This window comes from Palaemon carinicauda, chromosome 19 (genome assembly GCF_036898095.1).
Source record: "Palaemon carinicauda isolate YSFRI2023 chromosome 19, ASM3689809v2, whole genome shotgun sequence".
NCBI classification, from domain to species: Eukaryota; Metazoa; Arthropoda; class Malacostraca; order Decapoda; family Palaemonidae; genus Palaemon; species Palaemon carinicauda.
The window spans coordinates 38,418,849-38,441,348 of NC_090743.1; the positions used below are offsets into that span (position 1 = coordinate 38,418,849).

Below are 22,500 nucleotides of genomic sequence, written 5' to 3' on the forward strand. Positions count from 1 at the left end.
TAATGGTCATCTGCATTGTATTATCCCATCGAAGACTAAATACTCTTCTCTATTCTCGGGTAGTGCCGTAGCCTCTACAGCATACCATTGTTTTCCACTGTCTTTGGGTAGAGTTCTCTTGCTTAAAGGTGCACTCTGGCACACTATTCTATTTTATTTTTCTTCCTCTTGTTTTTTCTAACGTTTTTATAGTTTATATATGAAAGATTTATTTTGATGTTTTTACTGTTCTTCAAGTATTTTATGTTAATTTTTCGTTACTTCTCTTGTAGTTTATTTACTTTCTTATGTCATTTCCTTACTGGTTTATTATCCCCGGTGGAACCTTTCGATCTATAGTGTCCTGCTTTTCCAGCTAGGGTTGTAGCTGAGCTAGTAATAATAATGCTAATAATACACTAAGGTTTATTCTTTTCTCTCTCTCTCTCTCTCTCTCTCTCTCTCTCTCTCTCTCTCTCTCTCTCTCTCTCTCTCTCAAAATATCCTTGATTCACATAAACATTTGACCCAGTACAATTCAAGGTTACTAATTTTAAGGAAAACTAAACAAAATTGGCGAATTACTCTTAAGGAACCTTTGACATTTTGATGACCATGCACTTGTATTGATATTTTTGCCTAACCCGACGATATCTAAAATTGCAAAGTCGATGAGTTTAAACTAGATAAGCTACGAACATAAATGTAGAAAGATATGTTTAATTGATAAATATTTCTCATTGGATTGAGTAAACCAGGAACTGTAAATATATACTAATCATTAATTGAAACATTTAGAACTGAAATAAATTACCAATTCTTTTTAATACTAAGTATGATATTTGCAATTCCCCTAAAATTCCTTTTTGGGAACAAATTGATTTTGAATTTCAGAGTAATACTTTCAATTGCCAGTAAAAAGTCTTGATATAGTTGTTGAGCATAAGCTTATCAATCATAGCTAACAGCAAAATAATACATATGTTCCTGTGGCCTATTATCATCTATATTAGTGAGTTTAAAGCTCTCCAGTCACTTGAAAAACTAATATAAAGAATATGGGTAAATACTCATTAAACTAATTCAGTTGTAAGAAAGATGAAAAAAAAAAACTTTTCAGTACAAGTAGAATCAATTCCTTGTCCCATTCTTTGTTCACAGGACACTGATCATAGCGATATTCAGTTCCCAGTTGTTGTCAGCAACTAATCATAGCAATTTTCAGTTCCCGTTGTTGAAAGGAACTCTTCATAGCGATATTAATTTCCTCGTTGTTGACAGGAACTGTTCGTAGCGATATTCAGTTCCCCGTTGTTGATAGAAAATGTTCATAACGATATTCAGTTTCCCGTTGTTGACAGGAAGTGTTCATAGCGATATTCAGTTCCTCATTGTTGACAGGAACTATTCATAGCGACGTTCAGTTCCCCATTGTTGACAGGAACTGTTCATTTTGATATTCAGTTCCCCATTGTTGACAGAAACGGTTCATAGCGATATTCAGTTCCCCATTGTTAACAGCAATTGTTCATAGCGATATTCAGCTCCCCATTGTTGACAGGAACTGTTCATATCGATATTAGTTCCTAGTTGTTGACAGGAAGTATTTGTAGCAATATTCAGTTCCTCGTTTTTGACAGGAACTATTCAGAGCGATATTCAATTCCGCATTGGTGACAGGAATTGATCGTAGCGATATTCAGTTCCCCATTGTTTATAGGAAATGTTCATAATGATATTCAGTTTCCCGTTGTTGACAGGAATTATTCATAGCGATATTCAGCTCCTCATTGTTGACAGGAACTATTCATAGTGATATTCAGTTCCCCATTGTTGACAGGAACTATTCATAGCGATATTCAGTTCCCCATTGTTGACAGGAACTGTTCATAGCAATATTCAGTTCCCCGTTGTTGCCAGGAACTGTTCGTAGCAATATTCAGTTCCTCTTCGTTGCTGACAGGAACTTTTTATAGCGATATTTAGTTCCTCGTTGTTGACAGGAACTGTTCATAGCGATATTCAGTTCCCTGTTATCGACAGGAACTGTTCATAGCGATATTCAGTTCCCAGTTGTTGACAGGAACTGTTCATAGCAATATTTAGTTCCTCGTTGTTGTCAGTAACTGTTCATAGCGATATTTAGTTGTTCGTTGTTGACAGGAACTGTTCATAGCAATATTCAGTTCCCAGTTGTCAGCAGGAACTATTCATAGCGATATGCGGTTCTATGTTGTTGACAGAATCGGTTCACAGCGATATTCAGTTCCCAATTGTTGACCGGAACTGGTTATAGTGATATTCAGTTCCCCGTTGTTGACAGGAACTGTTCATAGCAATATTCAGTTCCCCGTTATTGACAGGAACTGTTCGCAGCAATATTCCGTTCCTCTTTGTTGTTGACAGGAACTGTTCAAAGCAATATTTAGTTCCTCGTTGTTGACAGGAACTGTTCATAGCGATATTCAGTTCCCAGTTGTCGACAGAAACTGTTCATAGCGATATTCAGTTCCCAGTAGTTGACAGGAACTGTTCAGAGTGATAACTAGTTCCCAGTTGGCGACAGGAACTATTCATAGCGATATTTGGGTCCCCGTTGTTGACAGAAACGGTTCATAGGGATACTCAGTTCCCAATTGTTGACAGGAACTGTTCATAGCGATATTCAGTTCCCAGTTGTCGACATCAACTATTCATAACAATATTCGGGTCCTCGTTGTTGACAGAAACGGTTCATAGGGATATTCAGTTCCTCATTGTTGACAGGAACTGTTCATAGCAATATTCAGTTCCCAGTTGTAGACAGGAACTGTGCGTAGCGATATTTAGTTCCTCGTTGTTGACAGGAACTGTTCAGAGTGATAACTAGTTCCCAGTTGGCGACAGGAACTATTCATAGCGATATTTGGGTCCCCGTTGTTGACAGAAACGGTTCATAGGGATACTCAGTTCCCAATTGTTGACAGGAACTGTTCATAGGGATATTCAGTTCCCCGTTGTAGACAGGAGCTGTTCGTAGCGATATTCAGTTCCTCTTCGTTGTTTTCAGGAACTGTTCATAGGTATATTTAGTCCCTCATTATTGACAGGAACTGTTCATAGCGATATTCAGTTCCCAGTTGTCGACAGGAACTGTTCATAGCGATATTCAGTTCCCAGTTGTTGACAGGAACTGTTCATAGCAATATTTAGTTCCCAGTTGTTGACAGGAACTGTTCATAACAATATTCAGTTCTCTGTTGTTGGCAGGAACTGTTCATAGTGATATTCAGTTACTAGCTGTTGACAGGAACTGTTCATAGCAATATTCAGATCCCTTTTTTGACAGGAACTGTTCATAGCGATATTCAGTTCCTTCCCATTTGTTAACAGAAACTGTTCATAGCAACATTCATTTCCCAGTTGTTGACAGGAACTGTTCACTACGATATCTTCGTGCCACTCACATTGGAGGTATGGTAATGCCATGAATATTTACATAGTTTTACCTTCAAGGAAATGGATGTCTCGCTTATTTGCATATCAAGGAAGACTTTTCTTTATCCAGGTTCTTGTAATTTTAATGTGTTACTCAGCTCAATGGATAAATTTAACATATCTGATTTTGATAAACATCTAGAGAGAAAAATATTTTCGTACTTACAGGTGTACCGGTTTCAAATTACCCCCTCCAAATTTTATCCCCCGGTAGTTTGATACCGGATTCAGACTACCGGGGGGTAACTTGAAACCGGTTTCAAGCTACCCCCGGGGGTAATTTGAAACCGGTTTTATACTACCCCCCTGGTTTCAAACTACCCCCCCCCCCCTCGTTTTTGCGCAGGATCTCATCATTTAGGATTAATAAATTGCTTTTGATCAGGGTCAACACAATCATTAGGTTATATGTACAGTATATACATGTACTGTTTCACCTATTGATATCGTTTATTAATATCCAGCCTTTATACGTTTTATGTTTATATCTTAGCTAATAAATGTCGGAAATTCCGTTACCAGTCATGGGCGCATATTTTTCCGAGACAGGGAGACGAGGTGGAATTTGATTTTGACGGTTATTTTTTCCATTATTTGAAATATTTCATAATTATACTGCAAGCAAATATTATATAAGGTATAATCAACATATTGATCATAAGTATATATGTACACACACACACACACACACACACACACATATATATATATATATATATATATATATATATATATATATATATATATATATATATATACATATATACCTATATATACATATACATATACATTATATATATATATATATATATATATATATATATATATATATATATATATATATATATATATATATATATATGATAAATTTTGCACATTTTTACGTGTTTTTCATATTCAAATAAGCCATATATATTTTTGATATATTAATGTCTGGATTCTCTTAACAACCTCGGGATCACAGACCCAGGCGAAATCTCACAAAGACAAGAGCTTGGCTCCGGCCGGGAATCGAACCCTGGTCGGCAAGCTTATATAGACAGTGACTAACCCACTTGGCCACGAACAAATCTTTGTTCGTGGCCAAGTGGGTTAGTCACTGTCTATATAAGCTTGCCGACCAGGGTTCGATTCCCGGCCGGAGCCAAGCTCTTGTCTTTGTGAGATTTCGCCTGGGTCTGTGATCCCGAGGTTGTTAAGAGAATCCAGACATTAATATATCAAAAATATATATGGCTTATTTGAATATATATATATATATATATATATATATATATATATATATATATATATATATATATATATATATATATATATTTGTATGTATGTTGTAAATACTGTATCATTCATGATATCTGTAAATAATTGACGCTTTTAATAAAGCAAGATTGTAAGCAATTATAACAGTTTTAATAAAAACAAGATACAGTACAAGTTGTTTGCTTCTTCTGTACTTACATTGGTTGTTTGTATACGAAAACACCTGGACTACGGTAAAGTCGTTACACTTTATAGCCCTCTATGGATTGCATTGAACACAGCTTTTGTTAATCTAACAACTGTTGTTACTGATTTTAGCCTAAAGGCAGGCAGCTGTGTGTTATTATGGGCTAAATCAAATCCTATTTAAACCATCTTCCAGAGTAGTAAGTGATGGATTCGTGTATGGATTTTTTTTCTCTGTTGTTGATCTCGAAATGGAAAATTGAAAAACTGAGTGATAAAATGTGAAACAAAGTGGTTTTTGATATGTTGGTTGCATCTGTGACACGTTTGATTGGTTGGTCAATTCCAAATTTAACAAATTCATTATCATTTTCCCATTTGAAAAACTGATAGACATTGTATGCCATTTTTCTTTCTTCTGGGCGAAAAACACGATGATGAGAACTTACCATGGTTTTTACGGAAGCTTACTGTGCAAGACAGTGAATGAGGAAGCTAATCTTCATGCATTTAATAGGATTTGACCAAAGGTCTCAGTGAACTGACCCAGTGGCAACGTGTATGTCATATCTCCTAATTTGTCATTTTCCTTCCCTTGTCTTAGTGAAGTGAAAGCATCGGGATTAGGGAGAATCGGCACCGCCGCAAATGAGTTTTGGTGATTGACACCTTAAGCTGCGCGTTGGCTGCCCTTGTTGAAAAGATGTGTGTATATATATATATATATATATATATATATATATATATATATATATATATATATATATATATATATATATATATATATATATATATATATGCATTTGTATAAATAATAGAATAATCAACACCGTTATTCTGAGTGATTTTTGTGTCAATTTCTCCAGGCATATTGCCGCCCGAAGCTCATGCACCTAAAGCACATGAATGGAATCTATTGGAGGTAACAAAAAAAAGGAGAAAAAAAATCTCGACAATCACGCACACTGAAATAAAATTAAGTTTTACCTCGCCGTTATCACTAAACCTTAAATGACAGTCTGTAACTTCAAATATTGTGTATTAGTGAATTATATGACACGTTAGGTGTTAAATACGAAAATATCAACAATCACACGAACACTGAAATAAAATAAAATTTTACCTCGTCTTTATCACAAAACCTTAAATTACAGTCTGTGACTTTTAACGTGTCATATAATTCACTAATACACAATATTTGGTCTTAAATACAGAATTAAACTACTTTTCCTACTGCTTCGAAACCAGCAATAAATGCTTGATACATATTTGCGATGTCACATGAATTATTTATCATTCTCATGAGGGGGTAACTTGAAAACAGAGGGGGTAACTTGAAACCGGTTTCAAACTACCTCCCCGGTAATCTGAAACCGGTTTCAAGTTACCGGGGGGTAGTTTGAAACTGGGGGTAACTTGAAACCTTTACACCGGTTCATTCCGAGTGTAAGTGGTCTTCCACTGTCTTGGGGTATAGTTCTCTTGCTTGAGGGTACACTCGGACGCGTTGTTCTATTTTATTTCTCTTCCATTTGTGTTTTTATGTAATTATAGTTTATATGTAAAAGGTCTACTTTATTATAGTTACTGTTCTTAGAATATCTTATTTTAATTGTTCATTACTTCTCTTTGTAGTTTATTATTTCCTTGTTTCCATTTCTCACTGGGCTATTTTTCCCTGTTGGAGCCCTTGGCTTATGGAATCTTGCTTTTCCAACTAGGGTCGTAGCTTACTAGTAATAATAATAATAATTAATAATAATAATAATAATAATAATAATAATAATAATAATAATAATAATAATAATAATAGAGGAGTCCTTTAGTGTATATCTTTAATTAGCAGTTGATTGATTAGTTAAGGATTATTAAAATCTGGTAATTGAAAGATTATACGATTATTTAGTATATGAGTGTTTAAGAATTGATCTGAGTACAGTATCTGATAATGGATACTCAGCCAGTTGATGTTTGTGGAAAGTTACTTTACTTTAAGTGCTGCTTTTCTGGTCTTACACAGTAGTAGGGGAACCCTACTCTCTACAGAACCATCACGTTCATTTCATCATGTTCGTTCGAAGTCATTCAACATTTCACACCGCATATTGCTCGTTTATTGTCAAATCCACACTATCGAAGCACATAGAGAACAAGAAAGTCTTCAGTTTCCTATTGAAAGCCTTAATATTTTCAGTCTTTCGGGTGTCTGGTGGGAGCTTATTGTATAGTCTCGGGACCGCATATTTAAAGACTAGACTAGAGCCTACAGTAGACATATACTGTATCTAGGTTTCAATAATTTGAAACCATCTGTAACTATGCTCGTGTCAAATGTTGACTGCACAATATGTAGCAATTCTCTTAGATATTTTGGACGTTCTTTTCTGATAACTTGATGGGTTATTGTACATATTTTAAACTCAATTCTTGTTTTAATAGGCAGCCAGTGTGAATCAATTATTGTGGGTGTGATCCTTTCTTGGGGTGGGACACCTTTTATCAGTCTTGCTCCTTTGTTTATTATGGTTTGTAATTTCTTAAGTTTCAACTTTGGTAAATTGCAGTAGATGTAGTTACATTAGTAAATCCTGGTAATAACACAGTTTATCAGAAGTTTCTTTACAAACTGTTCCTTCATGTACTTTATAAAAAGCAATGTTTCTAAGAAGACAAAGTAGCAGCTTTTACTACAATATTTATTTGGGAATTGAAAGACAAGTTACAGTCAAGAGATCCCCACTAATTAGATGACCAAAACCAGTTGAATTAATATAAACAGATTTCTATTAAAAGAGATTGCTATTGAATAGCCAAAAAATTGATCGTGTACATCCAAATTCAATAGTCTACAGACACTCACAGGTAATTACCTTCCCAGTGTAGAGAGTGTATCAAGTCCACGTAATTAAGTGTATCGGTGGACTTTTGAAATTGACTGTACACCTAAATTTTGACTGTTTGATTTCCTGATATTTTCCAAATTGTTGACTGGAAGGAAAGTTAAAAGTAAGACCTTTAATGGCTGCCTGCCTGTTGTTTGATAAATAGTTTTGAAGTAAATAACTACTGTATTGCATATCTTACAAATTGTTTATGTATCTTGATTCTCTTCTCCGATGATTTAACTTTTTGGGCCAATATAAAATCTCTCACGTGAATTGCATGGGATTTTATATACCACTCCTTTGGTATTATCAAGAGAGTTTTCTATAAATATTCTTCAATATTTTATTCTTAAAAGCCACGTTGACACTCGAATTTTAGTTTATTACGAGATAGCGAATATATTTTAAAGTTATGACTACAGGACAAAATAAGTGTTTTTTATATATTATCTAAAAACTCTTTTTTTTTTTTTTTTTGTTGCTATTAGATCAACTGATGCAGTTTGAGGATGGTATTTTGTCCTTAACAGGGCAATAATGATAGCAATATATATATATATATATATATATATATATATATATATATATATATATATATATATATATGTATATATATATATTTATTTATACAGTATATACTTATAAATTTACGCATTATACATCATATCGGTGCTTGTGATTGTGGATTGCCGTACTTTTTCACAGATCACTCTGTACGAAGAATTCTTAAACCTCAGCAAGCAATGGCTGCCCCTGCGGCCAAATTGTTTAAAGTGCAAGTTTTAATTGGCATTCAGCAATTGAAAGAGTTTTGATTACCATTCAGCAATTACCAGAGTTGTAATTGTTGTTTTGTAATTGGTAGAGCTTTGATTAGAACTCAATGTTGGTCATTGTTCAGTATGAAATGGCAGATAAAATACTTACATTGCATAATGGTATTCATCTAAGTAGGTCATTACGTATAACGGCCCTGATGCTCAGTATACATAGGTTTAAAGGTTTAAAGGTCGCTCATGAAGGACAGATGCAAGGGACAAGACAATGCCATAGAGACTGACCATCTCCCAGGCATAAAAAAGAGCAAGTGTCTGGATATATATATATATATATATATATATATATATATATATATATATATATATATATATATATATATATATTTCATGTCACGCTGAGCGGCATTGCTGGACATATGACTACTTGGTCTCTCCACGTACCTCGAGTAGGGAAGACAGGGGTTGGGAATGGTTAAACCTGTGTGTGTGCATATCTACCTAAATATTTAGCCCTCAGCTTTGACGGGTTGCATACACTAATATACATATGATTAGTGTCCAAACCCACCTTTACATCAAACTAGGACCAGGGAAGACTAGGCAATGGCTGCTGATGAATCAGCACGTAGAGCTATAAGTACCCCCAAACCTGCCATCCCTAGCTCGCATGGATGGTGAGGCTGCAGACACTAGAAAATAGTCTACTAGAAACTATCGAGCTTTAGCGGGTCTTTAACTCCCGTCCAGCAGACTACTGGGCAGGGACGTTTACAAAACTTCCTCTGGATTAAGAAGAAATTAAATAGATTTTAGTTTTTTTTTTTTTTACATTTTGTTGTCATCTCTTCCGGTATATTTCTAATGTTCATATAAAATAATATGGGGTAATTATTATTATTATTATTATTATTATTATTATTATTATTATTATTATTATTGTTGTTGTTGTTGTTGTTGTTGTTGTTGTTACTATTACAAGCTAAGCTACAGCCCTAGTTGGTAAAGCGAGGTGCTATAAGCCCAAGGGCTCCAAACAGAGAAAAATAACCCAGTGAGGAAAGGAAACAAGGAAATGAATAAACTACAAAAGAAGTAATAGATAATCAAAATAGAATATATGAAGAACAGTAACAACATTAAATTAAATCTTTCATATATACAGCAAACTATAAAAAAAATAAACGGGGAAGAGAAATGAGATAGAAAAGCTTGCCCGAGTGTACGCTCAAGCAGTATTTTCTCTTACAGTATACATTCAATCAGCTGATTCCTGTACTGGAATTATTATGATTGGTAGAAGTACATACACAAAATTCAAAAAAGAAATAAAAAGGCGAACGCTGTAAGTACAGAGGTCATTTTTTAATGATACAGAAATGTTTGGGTTATATGCACCGAATAAATGTAGTGGTTTATCCCCAGCAACGATAAAAACAAAACAAAAACAAAATTGGGGAAAATAATGCGATCAACGAAATGTTCTAATCAGAGAAACTTGGCTTCCACAGAGAGAGAGAGAGAGAGAGAGAGAGAGAGAGAGAGAGAGAGAGAGAGAGAGAGAGAGAGAGAGAGAGAGAGAGAGAGTTTTTTGTCCATTGACCCGTGATAAGATCCAATGATTAGAGTCAGCGAAAAATACCTTCGCAATATCCGCAAGATCACGTGAAGGCAGCAGGATAGTGCTAAACGATACTTGGGCCACGAGTGCGTCTGCGGCATTGAAAATGCAAGTATTTTCGACCTTACGTGTGTCTAGTTAGCCTTCGGAGGATTAGCTTTGTTGAAGAGTCTTCGACCAGGAAGGACAGCTGTTGGGAGTGAGCATATTTTTTCCTTCCCCTTTCTTTAGGTATAAAGGCCAAATCTTTTTATCGTCATCCGTCCGGAGTAACGGGAAACCGACTGTAACTGATTCTGACTTTATGAACGAAACCTTCTCTTATTTTTACGATTATTTTCATTAGCGTTATAATTACTAATTAGGTTACAAGTCTGGTTTCAAATTACTACAAGTCCAAAGACCCCAATTCTAAACTAAAAACTACCAGCAAAATTTATTTAGACAAAATCATGTTAGGTATAGAACCAAATAGACGTTCGTAATTTAAAATTGGTCGTTTATTGGGTTTATATAAGAAGCGGAAAACTGTTCATTTCAATTACTTCGCTAAAGAACCCTACAAACTGTCTTAAATACACCTTCGGTTTATGTTTAAAGGCTTAAAGGTTCAAAGGCCACTCATGAATGGCAGAGGCAAGGGACAGTGACATTACCCTATCAAGCAGGACAGTGCCCTAGAGACTGACCATAAATACATATGATCAGCGCCCAAGCCCCCTCTCCACCTAAGCTAGGACCAAGTAGGGCCAGGCAATGGCTTTTAATGAAACAGCAGATAGACCTGTAGTCTCCCCCAAAACATCCCATCCTTAGCTCACAATGATGGTGAGGTTGCAGCGACCAAAGGAACTAATGGGTTTTAGCGGGACTCGAACCCCAGTCTGGCGTTCACCAGTCAGGGACGTTACCACATCGGCCACAACACTATTTTCGTTTCTCCCAGTGACTGGAAGGAAGAATCACAAGTGTAAAATAAATTAAGAACTCGAGAGTTGTTAACGATTAAAAAACATGCAATTTCCAGTCAATTTCCCATTCCAAATGTTGCATAATTCTGGGAATTTCAAATTCAAGTGATGATCATAATCCAGAGATTTTATAATATACGATAATATTTTCTTCCAGAGCGTATGAAACTCCAATAATATTCAAATCCCATAGAATTTCAGTTATAACTATTATAATCGTCCCCATATATTTGAGTTTCAGAATAGGCTCCACATACCATACATCATAGTTTTTTAGAAGATATTCAAAACCTGTACATCTCACGTTCCAGCCATTTTCCCATCACTGAAATCTGTTTTCCCCTCACGCAAACAGGAATTTTAAAATCAAAACATCAAATTCCAGAAATACCGAGTATTTTTACTGTGATTTGTTTGAATAAATCTTCCATATGCAGGAGATTTGTAAATATCATTGTCCAGAATGCTTTGCTTCCTTGCAGGCAATGTATTTTTTAATATTTTTTTTCATATTCTATTTCCTTATATTTTATACTTTGCAACTTGCAAAATTCCAATTTAACCAAACCTAGTAATGAAGTCAACTAATGTTATTTTTTTTCTTTTAATTTAAAAATGTCTTCTCTTTATTCTTGTACTGAATAAGTATATCCATGAAGTAAGGGAACTAGAGAAGTTAATTGGTCTTTGTGGTTTTATATATATATATATATATATATATATATATATATATATATATATATATATATATATATATATATATATATATATATACATATAATATATATAATATATATACATATATATATTTATTTATTTATTTATATACGTATATATAAAGTACATATATATATGTATATATATACATATAAATATATATATATATATATATATATATATATATATATATATATATATATATATATATATATATATATATATATATATATATATATATATATATATTTATATCACACTGCTGCCTCCCCTGACAGAAGAAGCATCTCTCTCTCTCTCTCTCTCTCTCTCTCTCTCTCTCTCTCTCTCTCTCTCTCTCTCTCTCTCTCTCTCTCTCTCTCTCATGTAAACATACGTATGCACACACATACACACACGTATGTGTATATATATATATATATATATATATATATATATATATATATATATATATATATATATATATATATACTGTATATATGTACTGTATACATACATAAATATGTGTATATACAGTATATATTATGTATACTGTATGTGTATATATGTATACATGTGTGTATGCATTACACAATATCAAGGTCTTACCAAATATACATACATACATATACCAAGGCACTTCCCCCAATTTTGAGGGGTAGCCGACATCAAACAAATGAAACAAAAATGGGGGACGTCTCCTCTCTATGTTCCTCCCAGCCTGACAAAGGACTCAACCGAGTTCAGCTGTTACTGCTAGGGTGGCACAGCCCACTCTCCCACATTATCCACCACAGATGAAGCTTCATAATGCTGAATCCCCTACTGCTGCTACCTCCGCGGTCATCCAAGGCACTGGAGGAAGCAGCAGGGCCTACCGGAACTGCGTCACAATCGCTCGCCATTCATTCCTATTTCTAGCACGCTCTCTTGCCTCTCTCACATCTATCCTCCTATCACCCAGAGCTTCCTTTACTCCATCCATCCACCCAAACCTTGGCCTTCCTCTTGTACTTCTCCCATCAACTCTTGCATTCATCACTTTCTTTAGCAGACAGCCATTTTCCATTCTCTCAACATGGCCAAACCACCTCAACACATTCATATCCACTCTAGCTGCTAATTCATTTCTTACACCCGTTCTCACTCTCACCACTTCGTTCCTAACCCTATTTACTCGAGATACACCAGCCATACTCCTTAGACACTTCATCTCAAACACATTCAATTTCTGTCTCTCCGTCACTTTCATTCCCCACAACTCCGATCCATACATCACAGTTGGTACAATCACTTTCTCATACAAAACTCTCTTTACATTCATGCCCAACCCTCTATTTTTTACTACTCCCTTAACTGCCCCCAACACTTTGCATTCTTCATTCACTCTCTGACGTACAGCTGCTTCCACTCCACCATTTGCTGCAACAGCAGACCCCAAGTACTTAAACTGATCCACTTCCTCAAGTAACTCTCCATTCAACATGACATTCAACCTCGCACCACCTTCCCTTCCCGTACATCTCATAACCTTACTCTTACCCACATTAACTCTCAACTTACTTCTCTCACACACCCTTCCAAATTCGGTCACTAATCGGCCAAGCTTCTCTTCCGCGTCTGCAACCAGTACAACAACAACAACAAGTATGATATCGTTAAAAGGAATCAGTAATTATGCAAAATGTAGCGTGGTAAGTATAATTATATATCATAAATTACATAGGTGTTAATATACACATGCGACAGTTTTATTGCCTTATTTTATGAAGGTCGTACAAGTGGCTGATTGTAACCTCTTGGAAACCGTGTGAATTATCTGTGGCAATAGACATCAAAGTTATCCTCTGTCAACGAAGTTGGAAGGAGGTTATTTTTTCGACCCTTTTGTGTGATTTTTTTGTGAACAGCTTCCTGGCCACAATTATAATCGTAGAGTAATGAAACTTGCAGGGATTAAAGTTTTAAGTAAAAAGCTGGAAATTATTAAATTTTGGAAAATCAAGATCAAAGGTCAAGGTCACGGTCAAGTAAAATGTCCTATTCACGTAACCAGCCACAAGTTTGGACATCGTTGTCACAGAGACTTCTAACTTGGTTCATATTTGAGTGTATGAAAATCATCACCAATTAATGTATATTAAGGTAAAAGGTCAAGGTAAAGGAAAAGGTCGAGGAATAAACTGCTGCGGCGGAGGTCTGCGCATTTTAGAATCTCCAAAATTATGGAGCTCGACTGTATTCGGAATCCTTAGAAAGTGTTTCTATAAAATTTCTGAAAGTTTTACAAAGGATTCCATTAAAAAATCGAAAAGAATTGATTTTTTAAAACGTCTCTAGTATTGAAAGTATATAAAAATAAACTTTTTTTCGAAACTACATAAAAAGAAATTTTAAAAGTTTTACACAAGATTTGATTGAAAAAAGGAGGGAAAAGATTCATTTTTTATATCTCCAGCATCAAAAGATGATTTTTCTAAATTACATAAAAAGAAACTAAAAGTTTTACATAAAAATTCTTTGAAAAATATAAAAAAGACTATTTTTTTCTAAATCACCAGCATTTAAAATATGTAAAAATTTTATTTTTTTCTAAAAGGAAACTATAAAATTTTAATATAAGCTTTTAGAAAAAATATATAGAAATTTTTTTTTTCAAATCTTTATCGAAACGAACAAATTCATTTTTTCCCTTCACATGCCCAACACCTGCGTAACCCATTGTGTTACTGAAGAGATCCAGGTCCTCTTAGTATTCTGGTCACGTATTTTCACCGTAGAGTGAAACCATTTCGTGTCGTCTCCTCTCCAGTAGATTCCGTCTGACGTCGCTTTCTTTGAGAATCCAAGTCTCGCCTTTATTTTACGCTGATTCATTCATCTTGAACCTATCCTGGAAATCTGGAAGGAAAGGTTGTTTACGAAAGGGATTTTGTTATGAGTGGTTTAATGAAAATCGTATTATATGAACTTCTTAATTAGTGGATTACTAAAATATTTAAGATCTTATTTATGATTACGTTTTATGTATTGGTCGAAAGTCCTTTTTTATTTTGTTTCTAGTTTGAAATTATGTCGAATAATTTAACCAATCACAAAGGTGAACTTGAATCTTTAGCTAATCAGAGAAGTGAAATAAAATGATTGAGTTAATCACAAAACTGACCTCAAATATTTAGCCAAACTTAAAAGTCAACCACACAAATATTTAGCTAGTCGGAAACGTGACTTCAAATTATTTAGCCAATCGCAAAGGTGGCTTCGAGGAACTAATATAACATCAAATTTTACAGACTTAATTTCAGATGTTTTAGTGTCACCTTAAAACCAATGATTTCTATTTATTTTATTACTTTAAGGACTGCTTTTCTGGTCCTATACAGCAGGGGAACCCTACTCTCTACAGAACCTCCGCAGTCATTTCATCATGTTCGTTCAAAAGCATTCAACATTTCACATCCCATATTGCTCGTTTATTGCCAAAAATTCTGCAGTATGGTACTAAAACCATGATAGTCTGGCCTTTTTACACATTCTCTTCTGTCCTCATATACCTGACAACACTAAGATAACCGGAATATTCTTCCTCACTCATGGGGTTAACAACTGCACTGTAATTGTTCAGTGACTTCAATCCCATTGGTAAGGGTAGAAGAGACTCTTCTGCTATGGTAAGCAGCTCTTCTAGGAGAAGGACACATCAAAATCAAACCATTGTTCTCGTATCTTGGGTAGCGCCATAGCCTCTGTACCATTGTCTTCCACTGTCTTAGGTTAAAGTTCTCTTGCTTTAGGGTACACTCAGGCACACTATTCCATCCGATTCCTTATTTACCTTCCTCACTGGGCTGTTATCCCTGTTGGGACCCTCGGGCTTATAGCATCCTACTTTTCAGACTAGGGTTGTAGCTTATCTAATAATAATAATAATAGTAATAATAATAATAATAATAGAAAGTAGGTAAATTTATACGTGCATCCTCTCTATATGCCAACAAGAGATTCTATTTCATATGCAAATAGGTCGAGATTCATTTGATCACTATTCAAAGTTTGCAAAAGTGAATATAATTTTTCATATTGTTATTCAAATACTATTCAAATTTGATACGAAGGCTACCAAAGGCAACGCATATCATATATACATTTATTTGCATATGTGTGAACTATATATACTGTATATATATATATATATATATATATATATATATATATATATATATATATATATATATATATATATATATATATATGTGTGTGTGTGTGTGTGTGTGTGTGTGTGTGTGTGTGTGTGTGTGTATTATTATTATTATTATTATTATTATTATTATTATTATTATTATTACTTGCCAAGCTAGAACCCTCGTTGGAAAAGCAGAATGCTATAAGCCCAGGGGCTCCAACAGGGAAAATAGCCCAGTGAGGAAAAGAAACAAGTAAAACTAAAATATTTTAAGAACTGTAACATTAAAATAAATATCTGCTATATAAACTATAAAATCTTTAACAAAACAAGAGGAAGAGAAAAAGAATAGATTGGTGTGCCCGAGTGTACCCTCAAGCAAGAGAACTCTACCCAAGACAGTGGAAGACCATGGTACAATGGCACTACCCAAGACTAGAGAACAATTTTTTTTTTATTTTGGAGTGTCCTCCTAGAAGAGCTGCTTACCATAGCCTAAGAGTCTCTTCTACCCTTACCTAGAGGAAAGTGGCCACTGAACAATGGTAGAGCAGTAACCCCTTTGGTGAAGAAGAATTGTTTGGCAATCTCAGTATTGCGAGGTGTATGACAGAGGAGAATAAATAAAGAATAGGCCGAACTAATCGTTGTATGTGTAGGCAAAGGGAAATTGGGAAAATGAACCGTAACCAGAGAGAAGAATCCAATGTCGTACTGTCTGGCCAAACAAAGGACTCCATAACTCTCTAGCGGTAGTATTTATATAAATTTATATACATATATGTATATGTGTGTATATTTTCCTTAAAATCGTCATATTTAACATATGTTATTTATAAAGAACTTAATAAGTGCTTCACCTTTTCGATTTTGAATATTTCATCATGTTTAACATGTGATTTTAAAAGCTACTAGTGTTGAAATATAATATACAGTATATAGTCTCATAAAGACTCCAAAAGTGATAAGAACTTGGCGTAATCAATCCATCATGAGTTTAAAATGCTATTTTATTTAATGTAATTATCCTTTTCTTTTATTGAATGTAATTTCCCTTTACTTTTATTAAATTTAATTTCCCTTTTCTTTTAGTAAATGTAATTTCCCTTTTCTTTTAGTAAATGTAATTTCCCTTTTCTCTTATTAAATGCAATTTCCCTTTTCGTTAAGGAATTGTAATTTCCCTTTTTTCTTATTAAATGTAATGTCACTTTTCTCTTATTGAATGTAATTTCCCTTTTCTTTTAGTAAATGTAATTTCCCTTTTCTCTTATTAGATGTAATTTCCCATTTCTTTTATTAAATGTAATTTGTTTTTTCTTTTTATAACTTCCAAAATCATGAGACGGCCAATCTACTTGAGTCACCAAAGAAGACCCACGTGTTAGGACAATATACTATACTAGTGTACGTGATCCGTCAAAATTGGCAGCTAAATATTGATAGATATCCACATACGCACCCTCCTCTCACCAGGGTATGATTATCCCCTCTCCCACCTACCCGAGGGAGGGGGGGAGCTCAATGTGACAAGAAATAATATATATATATATATATATATATATATATATATATATATATATATTATATATGTGTATATATACACACACATATATATATATATATATATATATATATATATATATATATATATATATATGTGTGTGTATATATATACATATATATATATACATATATATATATATATATATATATATATATATATATATATATATATATATATATATATATATATATACATATATATTATACTATGGTCCCGTGCCTGGGAAACACAATATAATATAATTTATGTTACAGCTGGCAAGCTAAACAACCTCTCGAATTCCAAACTCGCCTGTTTGCTTTTACCTTAAATCTGTTACACTTAGAAATATTAATACCCGAACTCTGAGACAGTTATATAACTTCCAGACAGCAATATATAAAACACTGAATATCCAAAGGTCTTTTAAGTACACTCAAAACAAAACTGGGTAATTATTCTTAAGAATTATTCAAACAAACTCTAGCTACGATTCTTTACAGAATACGAGCGAGGTTGTAATAAACACTGATGATTGAAATAATACACTCTTTACAAAAATAAAAAAAAATCCTTATAAATTACATCACATTGAAAGAATTTATATAAAACAAATAAATCACTCGAAAGATTAAGTCTGAACAAAACTTAAATTAAGACAGAAATGTTACGTTCTGAAATGATATATTCACTTGATTTGTAATATTAAATCTGAATAAACCTTACATTAAGACGAAAGAAATAATACTTATGAAAATTATACAATCACTTGTTTCACTGTAAATTAAATGTGAAAACAATATTTAAGTTTGATACTTAAGGAAAATAGATAACCAGATCTCAATTCAAGTACCTTTCCTCTTCCTACAGGACCATTTACAAAAGCTCTAAGAGAATTTTTATAAATACTCACTGTTTACAAAAACCCATCACACCAAAACTTTAAAATTTAACCAAACACTTCTAAAACAATACACTGGGCTGAGTATGAGAGAGAGGAGGTGGAGATGGCTGTCTTAAGGCTGGAATTCTCTACCTAATTTATGCAACCCTGGGGTTGCCTTTATATGAAACTTAGCTACTTCCAGAAGATTCCCAAAGATCTCGGAAGCGTGGGGTGTTGGCCTAAGGCCATCAGAGTTACCACGTATTACTCTCTCGAACATGTACTTACGCAAAGTGAGATGGCACTTTGTCAGCTAGTTCTGCCCACCCTTTGTCCCCGAAATAAAAGAAAGGATAACACCTATCCCTAGGTTTTTTGAGAATTTTCCAAAGCACATGGCAGACCAAAGAATTGCAAATTTTCTCACAAACATGACGCAATACCTCATAAAAATGTAAAACATTACACAACCCCTTGTTCCTAGCTTGTATGGTCACATAACACTCTCAAACAGATTGCGAAAGACTTCGTAACAAAATACATGAAATAAAAACTTAATTCTTAAAAATAACGTGAATTTGCATATACTAACTTGAAAAAAAGAATACATTGAAATTAACAACAAAAGTCTTATGTAATTTACATAATAAACTTAAATTTAAACGAGAGGGACTCATCTTATCAGCTGGCTAATTATCTCTTCAATGCACAAATAATATATAAATAAAGTCATGAATAAACTATTGTATTTACTCTACACTAGACCAGCTTCGTAAGAATATATATGTATATATATATATATATATATATATATATATATATATATATATATATATATATATATATATAAATATATATATATATATATATATATACATATATATTTATATATACATATATATTTCCGAGGCAAAGGCAGCCTAAGTTTGACACTTCTATTGAAAGACTGCACGAACAAATTGAGGATTCAGTGAGTGGGCAAAATCTTTCTCAACCATTTTAAAACTTGCAAAGTTTTCGATCGAACTTGCGAAGCAACTTACACTGGAGGATTTTTACCTTTATATAACTTGGGTGATTTCTGCCGTAACGGAGTATTGGTGCCAGCGGTGTACTGTAAGCAGTAGGCATTACTTGAAGATATTTGCATCGTTCATGTCTATAATTGAACCCACTTTTTAGCCTCTGTCTCTCTCCCTTGAATGGCTTCCCCAGCCACAGAGCCAAAACTCCATCCATTTGTAATGAATTCCAAACTAGAGTGGCACACAGTAGAGGGCAGACCTCCGCCACGGTACCTTATTGCTCGACCTTTTGCTTGGCCTTGACCTTGGACGTTGACTTTGACCTTAACATGTATTAATTGGCGTGAATATTCTTACATTCAAATATGACATAAGTTTGAAGTCTCTGTGACAACGACGTCCAAACTTATGGCTTATTACGTGAATTGGACAATTTCTTGACCGTGAACGTGACCTTTGACTTTGACCTTCCAAAATTTAATTATTTCCAGCATTTTTTACAAACATTTAATCCTCCCAAGTTTCATTACTCTATGGTTAAGATTGTGGCCAGCAACCTGTTCACAAACAAACACACTCCAACAAATAAGGGGTAAAACATAACCTCCTTCCAACTTTGTTGGCGGAGGTGAGTAAAGAATAAACATTTCAAATTAAAGAAATTATGATTATCCCAACTAAAGACACTGAACAGTACTGCCTTCGTAAATAAAAAAGCTAAAATATAAAATTAAATGACCATTACTTCCATGTTGCATCTAAAAAAAAAAGCAATTTCTTCTTGATTAAAGCTGACTTTGAAATGACCCAGTTCTTTGATAAAGCAAGTTGGTATTATGGGTCATGAATAGCGTGGTGAATACAAATTTTGTTTTTTTTTTCTTTTTTCACTGGAATCCAATTACAGGTTATTTTGGATTTATGTGGAGGTACATCGCGATGAAAGAATACTAACATTATATTGTTTTGTATTTAATTTCATTTTTAGTTTCGTAAAAAATATTTTCTGTTTTTATTCTCTATTTTAGAAAGGGAATCAATACTGAGGAGAATTTGATATATTTTACTTATTATAGATTTTATATATTTTATTCTTCTGTTGCCCCTTTTGGAAACACTTTAGAGACAATGTTCTGAATCTGTTTCGACTAATATTACTCTAATTTTAGAGTAAGCTTAATGAAGAGGACTATTTCTCTTTTTATTTTCCTTTAGTAGAGAGAAAAATGTATTAAAAAATATTATTTTTTCTTTTATTTATTAATTTTTTTTCCTTTTTTTTTTTGTGGGGGAGAGAAAACTAAGGAAGAGGAAGTGTTAGACATTTAATAAATAAAAATATTACATTTTTACTTTGGTTATTTTTTTGTATTATTATTGAGCTAATTCATATATTAATTAACGATGATTTTTTTCCACCTATGAATATGAAGTTTTTTAAGTCAACAAAAAAATTCTTTCCCTAATTTCCAAGTCGAAGAACAAAAAATCCAATTTTTTTCACACCATGTCTTAACTTTAAACTCCATGAATAATGATACAATTTATTCAACAACTCTAACCATCTACTGGCAAATTTCTCTGGGCAAGCCATGACTCGGTACCAGTATTTTAACGACTACAAATCACAGCAGAGAAATTGAATGTTCCATCGGTGAACTGGTATAATGTTTACGTGATATAGGTCTTGTCTATACTGTATAAATCACTAAGTGCTGTACTCATTTTTTGTAAACTGCTGTTGCTGTATCAAATATTAATATATTTATTTGTAGTTACGATTGTAATGATATATATTGAAAATACTCAATATATATAATGCATATATATATATATATATATATATATATATATATATATATATATATATATATATATATATATATATATCCTAATCCTTGTATGCAAAATGTGTTTTATACAGTGATATTAATGACCTTTTTAAGAGTACTATGACTGTCATAAATTGGAGGGCGCGATCACTTAACTCAATTATACGCGACGTGTACAAACTGTCATAAGGTGATGTGTTGCGGCCCTATTGATAACCGCGGCCAATCCGGGTAACTGAGCAGTCACGTGACTTCCCGCACGTGGCGCAGTGAAAACAAACCACACTGCAACGTGGTGCTGCATGAACGGTCGTCTGTTAAAGCTAAAATTATTCGCCATTGTGCCATCATCATGTGTTATTTTCAACTGCAAGAATCACAATATGATGCAAGGAAAGATGTTGCATTTTTACAAATTCCCCAGTCGTAGCAGAAGCCCGGATAGGAGGGATAAGTGGCTTGCAGCATGCCAGCAAATGAACCAAAATGGACTCAAATGGTCCCCACCAAAGAGTCGGGTTATTTGTAATGAACACTTTATCTCAGGTATTTATGAAATTTAACATATTTTAATATAATTTAACATTCTGGTGGTTGGTGTTCCAACAGTATGTCTATTGGTGTTCATTATGAATTTATATTAAATTACCAAAATACAGGTAAACCCAACAAGACTGAGAAAGAACACCCAGACTACATTCCATGCATACTGCCTTTCTAGAAAGACAGCTATGCCAAAGCCAAACGACAACTTGGGGGGTATGAGCGAAATGACAAGAGAAGGCGATTGGTTTATGAGGCAAGCAGTAATTCACCTCACACTTGTGTGCTGTAATAACTTGCACGTGTCGCTAGAATTTAGAACAGTTGTATTTTATATCTTATTACTCACCTGAAGCATTTAACTTTATATTGTAATGTGTTTTAGCAGCTCCATCCAAAGAATTAACGTAATCGTAAGCCATTGCTCTGGTATGTTTTCACTTCGCTTGATTCCCGCGCTAGCGGTCACGTGATCGATGACGTCAGCTCGCGCTTATGAATTGGTGACAGTATATTTCCATCACAGTGGAGAATTCCACATAACCTAACAACTCAGCATATTGATAGAGCAACATTGCATCTTACTTGCCGAGGGTTAGTCAGTGCCATTCGAGCGAACGTAAGGGCAAGTGGC

The 22,500-nt window shown here is 33.9% G+C and overlaps 1 protein-coding gene across 1 annotated transcript in view; it reads left to right on the forward strand.

The window, feature by feature from the left end:
- Hacl (2-hydroxyacyl-CoA lyase) overlaps positions 1–22,500 on the forward strand; it is a 320,106-nt gene that overhangs the window by 51,623 nt on the left and 245,983 nt on the right. The window lies entirely within an intron of this gene.